We start from the raw sequence: 20,376 nt of genomic DNA on the forward strand, positions 1-20,376 counted from the left end.
ACAATAGTCAAGATATGGAAACAACCAAAGGGCCCATCAGAGGATGAATAAAGAGGAAGATATAAATGTATATCTTATATAAAATAATATTATTCAGGCATGAGAAAGAAGGAAATCCTGTTAGTTGAGAGGGCATGGATGGACCTTGAGGGCATTATGCTAAGTGAGATAAGTCAAGCAGAGTAGTACAAATATAATATCAGTTACATGAGAATCTAAAAAAGCTGAACATTAAAAGCAGAGAGTAGAATGATGGTTACCAGAGGTTAGGGGGTAGGAAAATTAGAGAGATGTTGTTTAAGGGTACAAATGTGGAACTGGTATATAAGTTAAGTCCTGGAGATCTAATGCACAGGCAATAATACTGCATTTTAAAACTTCAAATAAGAGGCTAAGAGACTAGATCTCAAGCGTTTCCACCACACACACACACACACACACACACACAATAATAATAAGTATGTGTCATGAAAGAGGTGTTAGCTAACATATGGTAATAATCACACTACAACATATAAATGCATCAAATCAATACGTTGCACACCTTAGACTTACACAATGTTAATTATATCTCAATAAAAGTAAATTTAAAAAACAATTGAATTGCCATTAACTGAGATGAGCAAGGCTGTGCATGGAGGCCAATTTTAGGGAGTTGTATTAATTTGGGCCATGTTGAGCTTGCAATGTGCATTAGACAACAAAGTGGAGATATTCATTAGGTAGTGAGATATAACATGAGGTAGAAGGGTAATGTCTCAGCTAGAAATCTACTTTGGGGAGATAAAAGCAAGGAAATTGTGTTTAAAGCCATAAGATTAGATGAAAGCATCAAGGAATTGATGAGAAGCAGTCCAAAATTTGGATAAAATTGTATACGCATGACGAGTATGGAATGTAGGGATTCTAATATTTAAATATCTAACATTGTTTTAGGCCACACCCAACACGGCTTGTGGGATATTATTTCCCAGACCAAGGATCGGACCCAGGCTCCCTGCAGTGGAAGCACAGAGTCCTAACCACTGGACCACCAGGGAATTCCCATTAAATGTCTAACATTTAAAAAGGGAAGACAGCATGGCAAGTATAATAAAACTTGGAAGATGGGAGTTAATGACATAGGAGGAAATTAGGAGACGAACAGAGGCGGAGGGAGAAATTAAAAAGTTGACTCACTCCAACAATTTAAGGAAAAGGCTGATTATTCTTTGACCACAGTCCAAGGTATAAAAGATTATCTCCAGAACTGGTTTTAAATCCATCTCTGCTGGTCAGTCTTGGTTTGCATGGCTACAACTGGCTTCAGTAACCACACATTTAAAAGTCAACCCATCATCATCAACCTCATTCCAACAACCAATCTTGCACAGCTGAAATTTACCCTCTCCTTCACTACCCTCACTTCTGAAAATCTGTCAGTCTCTGCACTCCGAGCCTCTCCAGACTCTACTGGTTGTTAAAACAAAGACTGTGCTTTTACCATACAGTCCTCCACCTCTTTGCACACAATTCATTCAGCTCTGTGTTTCAGATAAAGAGCAGCAATTTCTTCCTTCAACAATGTTTCAGAATGAGGAGAGGGATCAGCAGTGTTCAATATGACTGAGAAGTTAAAGAAATTAAAGACTAGGAGTGATCACTGGATTTATCAACATGGAGGTTATTGGTAACTTTGTAGAGTCAGTTCAGTGCTGAGGGACTCAGACTGCAGTAGTTTGGGTCATGAGTGGGAGTTGATGAAAATGGAGATTTACCTTGTGTCCTTTAATAACTTCTTTGTCCTCCAGGCAGCCATTGATTTGGTTTTCATTACAAAAGATTCTTTTGCATTGTCTAGAATTTTATATAATTGAAATCATAAAGTGTTTAATTTTTTCCCCCCTTGGGTGCCCTAGTGTGACATATTTATTTTGAAATTAATCAATGGTGCTTATATGAGTAGTGCACCCTGTTTACATTATTGAGAAGTATGTTCTAGTGTTTGTTCCATTGTTTGTTTATTTATTCATCTGGTTATGGATATTTTAATTGTTTCCAGTTTTGGCTATTGCAAATAAAAGCAATACAGAAATAAGAAAGAAAAAAAAAGCAAGAAAATGGAGACAGATTTTAAGACACATTCTCTTAAAAAAATTTAAGAGAATATTTTTTAAGTGAAAGTTTAGTTTTAAAATGGTTTTAGATTTACAGCAAATTGGAAAGATAGTACAGAAAGTTCCCATATACTCCACACCCAGTTTCTCCCACTGTCAACATCTTACTTTAGAGAACACTGTTTTCAGATACTTCACTCTCAACAGAAGAGACAATAGGTAGTTGTGACTCAGTAGCTAGAGGAGAAAATGAGGTTAAAGGGTTTTTCTCTTTGAATTGATTCCTTTCACTGCTTTTGTTTGTCCATGAGTTTAAGATAGGACAGACCACTGATGTCTAAATAATGATTAGAATAATCCTGAAGACAGAGAAAGGATGAAGATAGCTTTGAGAGGTGACTTCTTAGAGAGTTTATAACTGACAGTCCTTATGTTTTCAGGCAAAACTGTTGAGATTCATCTGGTTTAATGCACATCACAGTGAAAAGAAGATTTTAGCAAAGTTCTAACATGCCTTTCCCATTGTAAAAACTGGACGTTAGCCTTATAGCTGAAGTTATTATTACCAGCTCATGGCCACTATTGTTATGATGGTGAAAATGAGCAGGACCCTGTGCGGCCTTTCTAGGACAGACCTCATCATGTCCTCTGTCTGCCTTTTGTTAGTAGAAAAACTTTAGCAAAAGAATAAGTTTAATCAGACAAATGAGAAAATGCAGAAACAAGGGAAAACAGTCAAACAAAGACAAAATAATAATAGTTTAGTCATTAAGCAAAGTCAAGAACTTTTAGTTTCTCCTCAAGGGCTATAGATAATATCCTGAGCCATGTCCTTTGAGCTGTTTTGCAGACACTAAGAACCCCACCAGGTGGAAGAAGTTAACTACATGATGACCAGACTGTAGCCATGACAAGCTGTTCCATCTTACACAATTATAAGAACTGACCTCAAAGAAATGGGAAAAAACCAACCCTGAAATGGAAGATTAACTGTACTTAAAAGAATCAAGATGATGCTGATCAGACCAAGCACAACTAATTTCAGGATGACTGTTGGAGCTGACTGTGTTGTTCTGCAAGTGGCCCACCCCTCCCCAGCCTTGCACCCCCCCGCCCTTAGAAACTCTTGCCCCCTGATCGGCAAAGGAGAGTTGGTTTTTTGTGATATGAGTACATCTTCTGCCAGGATTCCTGACTTCCTCAATAAAACTGTCTTTCTTTTTACCCAACATGTGTCTCTCAGTATTGGATTCTTGAGTGATGAGCAGTGAAACCTGAGTTTGGTAATAATAGCATCTCTATGTATCAAGCTGTCCATGTAATTTCACTTCATATCTTTTATCCCATCTCTAAATGCTAGAATTTGACTAATAGGCTCCTGTGGCTTCCCATAAAGAGGTGACAGAATTTGAAGATGAGGGACTTTCCACATTTCTCTGATGACTTCATCTCAGCTCATTTTATTTATTTATTTTTTCAAAAAATTTTAAATAAATAAATTTTTTTATTTATGGCTGCGTTGGATCCTTGTTGCTGCGCGCGGGTTTTCTCTGGTTGCGTCCAGCGGGGGCTACTCTTTGTTGCGGTGCACGGCCTTCTCATTGTGGTGCCTTCTCTTGTTGCGGAGCACAGGCTTTAGGCGTGTGGGCTTCCGCAGTTGCACGGGCTGAGCACGGGCTCAGTACTTGTGGCTCATGGGCTCTAGAGCACTGGCTCAGTCTCTGTGGCACACGGGCTTAATTGCTCCGTTACATGTGGGATCTTCCCGGACCAGGGCTCAAACCCATGTCCCTTGCATTGGCAGGCTGATTCTTAACCACTGCGCCATCAGGGAAGTCCTCAGCTCATTTTAAAATAGCACATTAGGAGAAGACAAAAGTGAAACTCCACATTTCTTGTCAATCTCAACTATGACCAGAAAGCTTTGGCTCTTCCCAGTAATAAAAAATGCATCATTCAATAATATTTTTGACTACAAAGAAATGAAATGAATTGATGTATTAAAAAATCAATTTAAACCCATTTAATGCTTTAAGAAATTTCCTCAAAGAGATTTGAGTCAAAAATGAAGATTTTCAGAGAGAAGTACCTGAGACAGGGAATGAAAATGCAAGAGGGTATGCCAGAAAAATTTCAAACAAATTGAGGAGAACAGTTCAGAGCCCAAGCTTTCAAGAACAGCTGTCAAGGGCAAAGACAGTGGTAAGCAAAACCACTCCCTCTTTCTTCCTGCCTTATGCCATTTCTTTTCACCTCAGGGAGTTAGGCGCATTCTCTCCTTCAAACTGATGGTCCTAATGCATGTTTTCATTTCCTTTCTCTAAAACCAAAGTTTATACACAACACAGCCATGTTTCCCAAAATATCAGAGCTATAGAATTAGAGAAGGAGCACTTAGGTAAACCAGGAGACCTTTCATTGTCATGATAAAAGCCTGTAAGTACATGAAATTTGGGGCAAACAACCTGGCAATGTCCTTATTTTCTGCTTCACTGCTCTTATCTGATCAGAACACTTTTCCACGTGTCTTGCCTCTTTTCTCACTCACCTTGTACCTGTATTGCTGAATACTGATGAGGTCTGACTTGGGTCAGTGCCAGTCCCTGGTTTTCCAGTAACCTGCTTGGGCCCTAAATGCTGGCTGAAATTGCAAGAAGATTGGTAGGCTAAACGTCGCCCCCACTGATACGGAAAAGAAGTTGCTATACATGGGTAAAGAGTGGTTCTGCTGGTGGGAATGTGAATTGCTCCAGCCACTATGGAGAACAGTATGGAGGTTCCTTAAAAAAGTACAAATAGAACTACCATATGACCCAGCAATCCCACTACTGGACATATACCCTGAGAAAACCATAATTCAAAAAAAGTCATGCACCAAAATGTTCATTGCAGCTCTATTTACAATAGCCCAGAGATGGAAACAACCTAAGTGTCCATCATCGGATGAATGGATAAAGAAGATGTGGCACATATATACAATGGAATATTACTCAGCCATAAAAAGAAACAAAATTGAGCTATTTGTAATGAGGTGGATAGACCTAGAGTCTGTCATACAGAGTGAAGTAAGTCAGAAAGAGAGAGACAAATACCGTATGCTAACACATATATATGGAATTTAAGAAAAAAAAATGTCATGAAGAACCTAGGGGTAAGACAGGAATAAAGACACAGACCTACTAGAGAATGGACTTGAGGATATGGGGAGGGGGAAGGGTAAGCTGTGACAAAATGAGAGAGCGGCATGGACATATATACACTACCAAATGTAAGGTAGATAGCTAGTGGGAAGCAGCCGTATAGCACAGGGAGATCAGCTCGGTGCTTTGTGACCACCTAGAAGGGTGGGATAGGGAGTGTGAGAGGGAGGGAGACACAAGAGGGAAGAGATACGGGAACCTATGTATATGTATAACTGATTCACTTTGTTATAAAGCAGAAACTAACACACCATTGTAAAGCAATTATACTCTAATAAAGATGTAAAAAAAAAAAAAAAAGAGTGGTTCTGCTACAGTAAGCTAAATTTAGAGAATATGTATATCCCAGAAAAAGTCTTGTGCCATCAATTGTCTTAAAAAGCCCAGGCATGAGTATCTCATAGAATCCTGCCAAGCCTGCTCCATGTGAGTCCATTTCAGGAGTACAAATCATTCTATCTGGAAAGGAAAAAAAAATCTTAGGATACATGGATCACGGAAATGTTACACACTGTTATTCATGCTATTCCAAACGTTCTAAGGATGGCTGTATACTGGGAGCCTTTTCTCTGATTGCAGGCTAGTTTTTTCAAACCCTGTTGCCTCTGAAACCTCAGAGCGTCACTGACCTCAGTCCCCTTGGGACAGTGTGGGCCAGTAGAAAGAACCCTAGAGTAGTAATCCACGGGACATGGATGCCATGCCTGGCTCCTGCACTTAGCAAACACATAAACCCGTGCAAGGTTCACAGTCATAGATCCCAAACCTGGGAGGAGATATTAGGCACGTAAGTTATTTTCACCCCTATTTTGCTGAAAAGGAAATTAAGTTCTGCAGAGATTATCATTTGTGGAAGGCTACACAAGGAAAGAGTGATTGGAAAGACTGGAAATTTCTGTTTCTTTTTCTTTAAAATTGGAATAAGATCTACTTCACTGGCTTCAAAAAATGTCATGGGGGGGGAAATGTATGTGATAATGTCTGTGAAATAGAAAGCCTTATGCAAAATAAGGGGTTGTTACATTCAGAGAGCTGGTGGTTTTGAAAGGGGAAATGTCTTTATTAGGAAAAAGCACACAAGCTGTCATTCATCCAGCTACTGTGCCTCATGCCACCCTCGCTTCAAATTAGTCTGGCCTAGCTAGAGTTGCCTCTTTGAAAGTTATCCTCGCTTCTTAGACGGATCTCACAGTCAATGATTGGTCAATGTGGGCTATAAAGTCTCTACCCTCAGCCCCAGTGCGTAGGAAATTTATGAACTGGTATCCCATTCATTGTTATCCATGGGCTTGGCTACAAATCGTGTTGGGATTGCATCACAGCCTGAGCTTTCCTTCTGCTCAATCCTGCTTCCTTTCTTTCTGTTCCAGGAGTACTGCTATCAAGTTTATTTCCCAATAAACTTACCAGTCTTAAACCTCTATCTGGAGGGCGCTTCTTGGGGAATGTGACCTGTGACACTAACACTTTTTTTTCAAAGACAGTAGTGTGTTTTACAAGCATTGCCTTTGTTGAGGCATAGTTTTGGTGTGTGAATGAAACCAGTTGTTATCTCTCCCCCCTCCATTGCAACTGCTTCCTGCAAGGGAGCTATGCACTCAAGGATGGTGATCAAATGAATTAAGTGGGCAAGTACCCTCTCATAAATGTGGTTTGGAGAATGTGGTTGCTTCCAGAGGGTCTCAGTGGGACTTCTTATGTCTTCCCTCCCAAGTCTAAGGTCTTCAGATGTGTAAAACACACTGTAGCCTGGATTATCTAGTTAGTCACAGGCTCAGAGCACAGCCAGAAATTCATTGCATTTCAATGCTTGAAGGTAACCAGATAAAACAGGGTTTTCTGTCCCCTCTCCCTGTAATTGACATTTTTAAGAAAGAAGAAATCAGAGTTAATCAAATTATGCAAAGGCTTCACCTTTTATTAAATAGCAGAGGTGGACCATGGCGGATGCTCTGACTCTAAAATTCTTGGTGGGTTTGCAGTAAACAGCCGCCGTCGAAAGATACTGGAGCTTGGGAAGGGGTGGCCAGTGGCCAAATGTAGGTGCAAGGACGTGATCCCTCACGGTACAACCTCTGAGTGACATCAGAGACCTGTTGAGTGAGGCCTGACTTTGAGAGAAAGGAAGTTCTGGAGGAGGCAGATATATCCTGGACCATTGAAAAAGGAGAAGAGGAGAATTGAATTGGTATCTTAAGAAAATAATCATTAAGAACTGGCAATGTCACCACAGTTCATCCCAGTGACTTCCTAAGCACTAGAGTGAAAGAAAAATTGAAGGAAAAAAAAATCATTTGGGAACACACAAATGAAGCTCTTGTACTTGTGGAAGCAGAGGTGAAAGGGCTCAGAAATAGCAAAATGAACGGTGTTCCCAGAACTGTATGTCTTTTCAAGCTGAACTTGGAGAGGAAAGAGCTAGCTTTCTAGCTGCTACCAATTGCTCTCACAATGCCTTTGCCAGAGCACTTATCCATGCATCTTCAGTGAGCTGTCCCACATCAAGATACAGGCAAAGCCAGTACAAGGTCAGCTCTGATAATGAACTGTTCTGCATAATGATGTAGCACTTCCATGCCCCTCACCAACAAGATACCATATCACTGCTTTGTTAATCCGATTACCAAGATTTTGTCAGGCTCTGCCAGGTGTGCAGAGCTGCTTCCTGAGCTCTGAGCACTGATTAGTCGTATCCTGGCTGTCAGGTCTGGATCCTGAGCAGAGGGGAGCATGAATCTCTTCCTACAGGTTACAAACTCAAAGGCCAGCCTATTGTCGCTACATAGTGACACTGGCCCAGAGGTTCCAGATCCTGCAGTGTTTCAGGGAAATACATATTGTCTGTAGCCCACGGGTTGGATGCCACATGTTAACCAAAAAAGACAAAAAACAAAAAACATATGCATGTGGCATCCAACCCACAGGTTACCTTCACACTAAAATGTATATACTACTCAATTGTTTATCAAGTACTTTGCTATTGTATATATAACTAGAATCTTAGAACATAGGTAAGATAAATACCATTCCCATTTCATAGGTGAGGAAAATACAATTTATAGGTGTAACGTGACTTGTTTATAATTCTATAACCAGGGAGTAGAAAAGATTAAATACTGATCTGAGCCCTAGACTCAGGATCTCTTCAACAACCTTTGTTCTATGTTAAATGCACTCTGTTTCTTCTAATGCCTTATATTACATCACTCAGTATTGAAATCAATGCCGACATAATACAGAAAAGTGACATTTGAATGTGGATCAGACAACTCACTTCTGTTCAATTAATCCTGGAAGAGGGGAGCAGAATTTACATATAATTTGATTCTTTACGTGCTTGTTTGTTTACCTTTCCATTTCTGATAAATAGCCAGGTCCTCATAAAAGTAAAAGCTGCCCTAGCATCTCTGAGGTGGGAAACAATAGACGTTAGTGTCAGAGAAGGAAAGAATTAAATGTCTACTGCACACCTCACTCTGAAAGCAACGTTAGAGATGTTGTTCCATGGAGTACTACTTAAAGGAACAGGAAGGATTATACTTGGAAATGATATGCAATAAATAGAAAGGAAATAGAAGGCATTCATAGTAATTTGCCAGTTACCTATGCTTTGAAAACTAGAAGCTGGAAACTGAGAACACTCTAATAGGTGGCAAAGCCCAGCCATGGGAAGAGATATATAGTTCCAATTAGCCTTGGTAATAATAAAAATATGTACTATTTTTTTGAGCTCCTACATTGTGCTGGAACCTCTACTTATAACTACGAAGACAATATCAACAATACTCACAATGGTCCTCCATGGTAGGGTTTAGAATTTTGGTCTATTGTTATTGATGGAATTGTGACCTAGAAAGATCCCACAACTAGAGCATAGTGTATCAGGGACTCACATATAGTATAGAGGCTCTAAGATAATAACACCTACTATTCACCTTCAAAACTAGGCAAATCACTCATAGGGATCCCTTATAAAAGTCCAGGGCAACCTAAACGTCTATCAACAGAAGAATAGATCAAGAAGATGTAGTATATATATACAATGGAATATTACTCAGCCATTAAAAAGAATGAAATAATGTCATTTGCAACAACATGGATGGACCTAGAGATCCACTCATACTGAGTGAAGTAAGTCAGACAGAGAAAGAGAAGTATTGTGATATTGCCTATATGAGGAATCTAAAAAAAAAATGATACAAATGAACTTATTTATAAAACAGAAACAGATTCACAGATTTAGAGAACAAACTTATGGTTACCAGGGGGACGAGGTCGGGGAGGGATAGTTAAGGAGTTTGGGATTGACATGTACACACTGCTATATTTAAAATGGATAACCAACAAGGACCTACTGTAGAGCACAGGGAACTACTTAATACTCTGTAATGTCCTATATGGGAAAATAATCTAAAAAAGGGTGGATAGATGTATATGTATAACTGATTCACTTTGCTGTACACCTGAAACTAACACAACATTGTAAATCAACTATACTCCAATATAAGATAAAAAGTTAAAAAAAAGTTCAGGGCAAACGCAAGGTTGAGATAAGGGCAGATGTTTCAGGTAAACAGAGAGAAGAAACCACAGGGTATGTTTCTGCTAAGGCATGGCCACCTACCAGTGTATGGCTGCACTGAGAATGATGACTCTATCTCCATGGCCCCCGTCTCCTCATTTTTTTGTATTTTCTCTATTCTTTCAGGGGAAGTATTAGTTTTCTTTAGTTTCATTTTTTTTTAGTTCCCCTCTTTTCTTTTCCCTAAAACTTTCCTTTTATCTTGGCTGACCACAATAGAGATTTGTCCCCATTCTACCTAGGGGGGTGTAGTGAGCACAAAGAACAGGCAGGGTGAAGACAGCACCAGTCCTGGAAGAACTGCTCACCCACAGGAAGACAGGCACTGGAGAGAGAGAATCAGAGACCACTGCGATCAGCTGAGACCTTCCTTCCTATAGTTTCACTCTGTCTCCTTTATTCATTCTCCTTATAAAATGCCAAAGTTTCACTCCTATGCTTGCTCAAAAGCTATCTACTTAGCTTCTTAAATTGGTTAGATTCAGGAATTCAGAGACCAGGGCAGAAGTGTGTCATCTCTCCCCTACAATTTTTGGAAAAGTTCCCATTTTATGTTTTGGTGTGTATCCAAAAAAGGTGCAAGGAAAAATAAGTCTTCAGTAAATTGTAATTTATTCCTAAAAGTCAACTCTGGACTTAGCTGTCTTAAATTAAAGTAGCCTACAATTTTGAAAATCAAAGGGAACTCACACACACCCACAAGAACTTAAGAGCAAACAAAAAAAAAAACAGAGAATGAAGCCCAGACTCCCCCGGCCCCAGAAACCAACAGTTTCAGGCAGCAGGGGGGTCAGCATTTTTGTTTAGCTGCCTCTGTGTTCTACCAGTGGGTATAGAAAAAACAATTTCAGCAGCTTTTTAGCCAGAGAATTATTGCTTCCTTTGCTTTGTGAATTTGCTGAGTCCTCAGGATGGGCAGCTTAAAAAAAAAAGAAAGAAAGAAAGAAAAAAAAAAAATCAAAGCCAGTTGGTTCTAGAGGAAATGCTTCCAAGGATTCTGATGTCGTCTCATCATGGGAGGGAGGGAGGGAGGGGATGTGATATCATTACTATTTATTAATATAGAAATGAAACATCATGATATCTTCTCTCCTCCCTGAGATGACAATGAGAGGTTCAAGACAGAAGCTGACGCATCTCCCCAGTAATAGTAAATTGTATCATTGAGAAGACCTTCCCCCAGTGGCTTCCCCAAATGACTCATGCAAAATGTATAACTCTGTTGTGAAACCCAGAGTTAATAAGGTGAAAAATACAGAGTCCCCCTGTCTTGTGAAGCTCTTTAATTCACCTGTTCCTTCATTTAAACAAATATTTGAGGGGCAATTATTATGTAATAAGCTCTGTACTACATATTAGGATTCATGTGTGAATAATAACAAAAAAGATAATATTATGAATAATAACAACACATATTTATTAGCACTCAGTATGCCAGAAACTGTGCCTGGAATTCACATACATTTTCTCATTAAATTGTCTCCCCAAAAGCCCTGTGATGCAGATATAATTATTGCCTTATTTCACAAATGAGGAAACAGAAACTTAGAATAGGAAAGCATCTTGCTATAGGTAGCAAATAACGTAACCACAATTTAAATTCAAGCTGAAGGGCTCTAAAAAACACAGACTTGATCACTTTACTCTCTCACCTGAAGGTTTTCAGGGAAGGTTCTGAATACCATATTTTATTCAGCAGGGAGACTTGATTGGGCGGTTATCTTTAACATGAAAATACTACCGAAGGTGGTCACACACTAACCCAACTTCTCTTTAGTTCTATTATAAGTAAAGGGCGTTGGAATCACTTGCTCAACAGGAATATTCAACTGGATCTCTGGTTACATAAAAGATGAATTTTAAGCTCAAAGAGTATCAGATTTGTGGTGGACTTAGAGATACTTACATCACTCCTATTCAATAACTATTTTTAATGTAAAACAAATATATTTATTTATATTTAGTATAGTATAGACATGTGTTCATTTCAAATAAAAATGTACTTGGAAGCACATGTTTAAAAAGACACTTATAATAGAATAATTTTCAGCTATAAAAAGGAATGAAATTCAGATATGTGACAACATGTAAAAACATTATGCTAAGTGCAGGAAGCCAGTCACAAAAGACAACATGTAATGTGATTCCATTCATATGAAATTTCCAAGGAGGAAAATCTATAGACACAAAGTAGATTAGCAGTTTCCTAGAGCTGGGGTGGTAGGTGGGACATAAGGGGTGATAGCTAAAATACACAGGGTTTCTTTTAGAGGTGGTAAAAATATTCTAAGATTGACTGTGGTAATGGCTGCACATATCTGTGAATATACTAAAAATCATGGAATTTATGTTTTAACCGGGTAACTTGTATTATATGTGAACTATATCTCTGAAGCTATTTAAAAAGAAAGGCAGGGGGTAGGAAGCATGGAGCCCCATCCCTGTCACTTCCACTCTCAGTGAGACTCCTGAGTCAGTTTTTCAGAGCTTTAAGTTTCCAAAAAAAAAAAAAAAAATTACAACACTATTTTAAGCCATTTTATGAATGACAAAATAGAAGCCACTGCTAAAAATGTATGAGCTGCATAGCACAAGGAGATCAGCTCAGTGCTTTGTGACCACCTAGAGGGGTGGGATAAGGAGGGTGGGAGGGAGAGGCAAGAGGGAGGGGATATGGGGATATATGTATACGTATAGCTGATTCACTTTGTTATAAAGCAGAAACTAACACAACATTGTAAAGTAATTATACTCCAATAAGGATGTTAAAAAAAAAAAGTATGAGGTAGAGTAGGATGATTTCTCTTCCTCATTCACTCTAGCCCCAGAGAATATTATTAATGGATTAGCCAAGTCAAAGAAGTAGTGGACAATAGACCATGTTACTACAGTTTGGAGCTTTCCTTTTGATGATGGAAAGGATTATAGTTCAGAGCCCACATGGAGTGGCTCCCCTTTACCCATCTTTTACCCATCACCACTTTACCCACTCTTCTCTCCAGTCAGTTGAAAAAGGAAAACAGGCTTGGAATTGTTTCATCTTGGAAGTAACCCTCTTCTAGAAAAACCTAAAACAGGTCAATGTAACTCTTCAAAGGACTAAGGAGAAGCATTCTCTCTCCTCCTTTTCTTGGCTTGCCATTTGTTGGAATTATCTTCCTTGCCATTGAAGTGGTATTATATCTTGTGATCTCCTTTTCTCTTCTCAGAGACTTATGAAGGTGGAGCTATGTCAGTCTCCCTCAGTAGCCTATTTCAATGTTTTATGTCTAAGACACTAAAACAGTCTTAATAATGCCCAGTCAAAATCAAACTTACCGTGGTTAAGCCAAGTTGCTCTCTTTGTGTCATCCCCAGAAATAGGAAAATGCATCTTGCCTGCACTTAGAGATTTTATTTTCTATACTTAGAATAAAAGTGAAAAATAGAATCTTGCTAATAGGCCATGTAGCCTTCAACCTCCAATTTCATTCTAACGAAAACATAAGTAAAAGTAAAACCTCTCAGTACACTGACAAATAGAACTGCCACGTAACCTGATGTCAGAATCTTGGCTCCATTGCCATTAATTTAACAGTAATTAATCACGGGGGTGCTGGGTGGTCTGCTTCTTGTCAAATCAAGATCCATCTCTTGATACAATTATTGTTTTGTAAAGGAAGGATGATAATGAGATAGTTTTTGCTTTCACTACTGTCCATACTGAATCCAAGTCTGCATCAGTAAGAACATTAGGTAGTTGCTCCTCTTTCCAGGGACTGCTGATTTTGGAAAGAGGAGAAACCATTTGCAGGTGTAGGAAGCTACTGAACCTATAGGAAGCTTTTTGGGCCCAGTCTTTCTAGTTGGAAGGTAGATGGCTCCCACAAAACCAGACGAGCTCCTGGATTCTACTCAAAACATGCTGTTCATTGCCCACACTCTGCAATGTGTGTTCATGCCTTCTGCTCATTTTTAAATTGGGATTTCTGGGGAGAATGGTGTCTGAGAAATGGAGCTGTAAGAATTTCTAATGCCCAACACATCGCAAGCTTATCAATTTGAACAGCTTTCTGGGTATGAAAATGCCATCATGAGAGTTAAAGATTCCAAGTAAGAGATTACAGCACCTCAGTGAAGCACAGAAATAAGAAAAGAATCATTGAGGAAGGGAGGAAGCATAGATTCACATTACCCCCATCACCCCTTCACCAAGTCCAAGCAACCCAATGTAGAAACACTTCCTCTATGAGAGGAAAAGAATGAGGGGAAGGCCCAACTTTACTATTAACCCCCTCATTAATGCTCAGGTACCAGGCTGACTCCTGGGGCCCTAGGTAGCTTCCAGTGGACTCCTGTAAACCCAGGCACCTGACTTATTCAGGTGCTTGCTTGCTCCAGTGACCCCAGGTGGCTCCCATGGCCCCAGGTGACTTCTGCAAACCAAGCTTCCACTAGGCCACCACAAACCCAGGCCTCTGGCCCACTCTGGCATCTGCCAGCTTCCCCAGCCACAGATAGCTCTTGTGATCCCAGGCTCCCAGTGGACTCCAGGAAATCCAAGCTCCCAACTCACCCTGACACTGACCAGCTTCCTCAGGCCTGACTGGCTCCCACGGCACCAGGCTCTCCATCAGCCCATGCAAACTCAGGCTCCAAGTGGGCACATGTGAACCCAGGTTCCCAGGTGGGCCCAGTGATAGGCCAATTAACACGGGCCCAGATTTTGTACCAACTTCAGCTGGTTTCTATTAGCTTAAAATAGACTGTTTTATCTATGAGATGTTTTATGTAAGAGTCATGGTAACCACAAAGTAAAAACCTCCAATAGATACATAAGAGATAAAGAGAAGGGGACCAAAGCAAAGCAGTACAGAAAATCATCAATTCACAAAAGAAGGCAGCAAAAGAGGGAGAAGGGAACAGGGGAACTACAAAAGAGCCAGAAAACAATAAGATGTCATGAGTAAGCCCTTATCTATCAATAATTACTTTAAATGTAAATGAAATAAATTGTCCAATCAAAAGGTGTAGAGTGGCTGAATGGACTAAAAAACAACACCCCATTATACACCATCTACAAGACTCACTTCAGCTTCAAGGACACACACAGACTAAAAGTAAAGGAATGGGAAAAGGTATTCCATGCAAACGGAAACTAAAATAGATCTGGGGTAGCTATACTTAAATCAGACAAAATAGAAGTCAAAAACCATAACAAGAGACCAAGATGTCATTATATAATGATAATTGGGTCAATTCATCCAGAAGATATAACAAATATAAATACATATGCACTCAATATTGAAGCCCCTAAATATACTAAACAAATACAGATCTGAAGGAAATATAGACAGCAATACAACAATAGTAGGGGACTTCAATATCCCATTTTCAACAATACATCCAGGCAAAAAAATCAATGCAGAAACATTGGATATGAACTATACCTTGGATCAAATAGCCTAACAGACATGTATACAACATTCTACCACAAAGCATCATAATACACGTTTTTCTGAAGTGCACATGAAACATCTTTCAGAATAAATCATATGTTAGGTCACAAAACAAATCTTAAAAAATTTAAGAAGATTGAAATCATACTAAGTTTTTTTTCTGACAAAAATGGTATAAAACTAGGAATCAATAAAAGGAGGATAATAAGAAAATTCACAAATATGTGGAGGTTAAACAATATGCTACTGAACAACCAATGGGTTAAAGAATAAATCAAAAGGAAAATGAAATGGAAACAAAACATACCAAAATTTATGGGACTCAGTAAAAGCACTTTTGAGAGGGAAGTTTATAGTGATGGACTCCTACATTAAGAAGAAAGAAAGAGCTAAAATAAACTATGTAACTTCACACTTCAAGGAAATAGGAAAAGAAGAACGAAGCCCAAAGTTAGTAGAAGGAAGCAAATATCAAAGAGCAGAAAAATTGAAGAAGAGACCAGAAAAACAATAAAAAAGACCAATGAAACTAAGATCCATGTTTTGTTAAAGATAGAAAAAAACAGACTAACTTTTAGCTAGACTATGAAATAGAGAAGACTCAAATAAGTAAAATCAGAAATGAAGGAAGAGACATCACAACCGATGCAAAGAAATACAAAGGATCAAAGAGACTACTGTTAAAAGTATATTAAAATTTTTTGATAAACTGGAAGAAATTGATAAACTCCTAAAAACACAAATACAACTTATCTTGACTGAATCATGAAGAAATAGAAACTTTGAACAGATCAATAACAAGTACAGAGATTGAATCAGAAATCAAAAAACGCATCAAAGAAAAGCCTAGAATCAGATGGTCTTACTATTAAATTCTAACAAATAGTTGAAGAAGATTTAACACCAGACTTTCTGAAAATGAAGTTTGAAAAAGAGAAATTGAAAAAATCAAAGAGGAGGGAGCACTCCAAAACATTCTATGAAACCAGAATTAACCTGATGCTAAAGCCAGATAAGGACACTTTAAGAAAAGAAAATTAAAGACCAATATCCCTGATGATTATAGATGCAAAATTCTCAACAAAATACTAGCAAACCAAATTCAACAGCACATTAAAAAGCTCATGGTCAAATGGGATTTGTCCCTGGGATACAAGGAGGGTTCAGAAATGCAAATCATTAAATGTGATACATCACATTAGCAAAATAAAAGTAAATACCATGATCATCTCAATAGATGCAGAAAGAATATTTGGCAAAATTCAGCATTATTTCATGATAAAACTCACAATAATTTGGGTTTTTAAGGAACATACCTCAACATATAAAGGTCAATGTATATAACAAATCTACAGTTAACATCATACTCAATGGTAAAAGTTTGAAACTTTTCCTATAATATCAGGAACAAGACATGGATGCTCTCTCTTATTCAGCATAGTACCAGAAGTATTAGCTAGGGCTCTTAGGTAAGAAAAAGAAATAAAAGACATCCAAACTGGAGAGGAAGAAGTAAAATTGTTTGTCTGTAGATGATACAATTTTATATATGAAAATCCTAAAGACTCCACTAAAACACTATTAAAACTAATTAGTGAATTCAGTAAAGTTGCAGAGTACAAAGTCAACATACAAAAATCAGTTGTGTTTCTATACACTAACAAGGAGCTATTGGAAAAAGAAATAAAACAATTCCATTTATAATTGCATCAAAATAAAAATATAATTCTTAAGAACAAATTTAACCATGGAGGTGAAAGATCTATACACTGAAAATAGCAAGACATTGATGAATGAATTGAAGAAGACAAATAAATGGAAAGATATCCTGTGTTCAGAGAATCAGAAGAAATAATATTGTTAAGATGTCAATACTACCCAAAATAATCTACAGATTCAACACAATTCCTACCAAAATTTCAACAGCACTTTACACAGAAATAGAAAAAAATTCTGCAATGTGTATGGAATCACAAAAGAACCTGAATAGCCAAAGTAATCATGCGGCAGAAGAACAAACCTGGGGGCATCGCAATTCCTGATTTCAAACTTTATTACAAAGCTATAATCATCAAAAGAGTATGTTAGTGGCATAAAACTGACACACAGATCAATGTAATGGAATTAAAAGCCCAGAAATAAATCTGCACATATATAGTCGACAAATATTTGACAACAGTGCCAAGAATACCCAATGGGAAGAGGATTGTGTTTTCAATAACAATGTTAGGAAACAGAATATTCACATGCAGAAGAATGAAATTAGACCCCTATCTTAGACCACTCACAAAAATTAACTCAAAATGAATTAAAGACTTATATGCAAGACCCAAAACTATAAAACCTCCAGATGAAAATATAGGGAAAATGCTCCCTGACATTGGTCTTGGCAATAATTTTTTGGATATGATACCAAAAGCGTAGGCAACAAAGGCAAAAATAAACAAGTGGCACTACAGCAAACTAAAAAACTTCTGCACAGCAAAAGAAAAAATCAGCAAAATGAGAAGGCAACTTATGTAATGAGAAAACATTTGCAGACAAATACCTGATAAGAGGTTAATATTCAAAGTATATAAGAAACTCATAAAATTCAATAGCAAAAAAAAAAAAATCTATCATCCAATGGTCAGAAGACTTGAATAAACATTTTTCCAAAGAAGACGTTTCAAGGGTCTATGAAAAATTGTAAACATCACTAATCACTAGGGAGATCAGATCAAAATCACAGTGAGATAACACCTCATTCCTGTTAGAATGACTATCATGAAAAAGACAAGAGATAACATGCTGGTGAGAAAAGGGAACCCTTGTGCAATGTTGGTGGGAATGTAAATTGGTACAGCCACTATGAAAACAGTATGAACTTTCTTCAAAAAATTAAACATAGCACTACCATATGATCCAGCAACCCCACTTTTGTGTATATATTGGAAGTAAATGAAATTATTATCTTGAAGTGAAATCTGCATTTCTATGTTCATTGCAGCTTTACTCACAATAGCCAAGACATGGAAACCACCTAAGTGTCCATTGAAGGATGAATGGATAAAGAAAATGTGATACAGACACATGCACACACACACACACATGAATATTATACAGCCATAAAAAGAAGGAAATCTTGCCTTTTGTGACAACATGGATGGACCTTGAGAGCTTTATGCTAAATGAAAAATGTCAGATAGAGAAAGACAAATACTGTGTATATTCTCACTCATTTGTGGAATCTAAAAAAGCTGAACTCATAGAAATAGAAAGTAGAATGGTGGTTGCCAGGGGGTGAAGGGTAGAGGGAATGGGAAGATATTGGTCAAAAGGTACAAACTTCCACTTATAAGATGAATAAGTTCTAGGGATCTAATACACATTATGGTGACAATAAGTAATAATACTATATTATATATACATTATATTGTATGCACTGTATTATATATACTACAATATACATTATCTATATTATATAAATATAATACAGATTATATACTTAAAAATTGTTGAGAATAAATCTTACATGTTATTACCACAAAAAATTGTAATTATGTGAGGGGATGGACATGTTAACTTTATCATAGTAATCATTTTGCATTATCAAATCATCACACCATAGACCTTAAACTTACATATATGTCAACAATTTTTCAATAAAGTTGGAAATAAAGAGATAAATAAATAAATTGGGCATTTTTCCTATCCATTTGTAGAAGTTATTGAATACTTGGAGGCTAACTTAGTACTTGCCTGATCAATATATTTTCATAGTTTTACTTTCAACATTTCTGTGTGTTTTACATGTGCCTCTTCTTTAAAGCATAAAGCTGCACTTTTTTGACTTTTCCTCCATTGCCAACCTACCAGCAATTTATATCAATACCCCTTCATGAACATTCCTTGAATCAATCCAGCTGTTTCCATATCCATTGCTACCACTTTTATCCATTTATTGTCTTGTTTCACCTGGACCACTATGCACAGACAGGTCTTCCTTATCCAAATATGCTCTCTTCCAATCCAGTCTCCATTCCCAGGCACACATGAGATTTTTAAAATCTAAAAAAAAATTAAATTTAAAATTGTAAAAATCTGATCATGTCACCCCTGAACTTAAGAACTCTTTAACTACTGCTCTCTAATATGATCTCCAAATCTTAGCACAGATTGCAAGGCCCTTCATGGTCTGAACTATGGTAATCTCACCATCCTTACGCTATGTTATTATCCCTATTGATCTTGATGCTTCAGCCACTCTTCATTCTGTTCCTCCAATATGCCATGCTTTCTCCTGCCTCTGAGATTTTACACATCCTATGTCTATGTCTATGTATATTCTCACTCATTTGTGGAATCTAAAAAAGCTGAACTCATAGAAATAGAAAGTAGAATGGTGGTTGCCAGGGGGTGAAGGGTAGAGGGAATGGGAAGATATTGGTCAAAAGGTACAAACTTCCACTTATAAGATGAATAAGTTCTAGGGATCTAATACACATTATGGTGACAATAAGTAATAATACTATATTATATATACATTATATTGTATGCACTGTATTATATATACTACAATATACATTATCTATATTATATAATATAGATAATGTATATGTCTATGATATTTTTGCCTAACATCTGTTTCCTATGTCTCTGATATTTTTGCCTAACATCTGTTAATCCTTTGTACCTTAACTTGAACTTGAGTTATTTAGTGAGACCTCAACGACCCCATCCATAAATGCACCTATCTCAGATGAAGTTAGCTGTAACGAGCTCCAAAAATTTGCCAATAAATCCTGCTTTTGTTAATACTTTTATTTTGATGCTTTATAATATACACTATTTATATAAATATCTACAAAAATAATAATTGATAAATGATACATAACCACAGTCTCAATATAAAAAAATAATGGCAATTATACAGAGTAAAAATGCAAAGATTTCCCACATAATTTTTTATTTTTTCTTTCCCAAATCCTTTTTTTTTTACGGTACACGGACCTCTCACTGTTGTGGCCTCTCCTGTTGTGGAGCACAGGCTCTGGATGAGCAGGCCCAGCGGCCATGGC

The sequence above is a fragment of the Lagenorhynchus albirostris genome, chromosome 5 (genome assembly GCF_949774975.1).
Source record: "Lagenorhynchus albirostris chromosome 5, mLagAlb1.1, whole genome shotgun sequence".
Taxonomy (NCBI): domain Eukaryota; kingdom Metazoa; phylum Chordata; class Mammalia; order Artiodactyla; family Delphinidae; genus Lagenorhynchus; species Lagenorhynchus albirostris.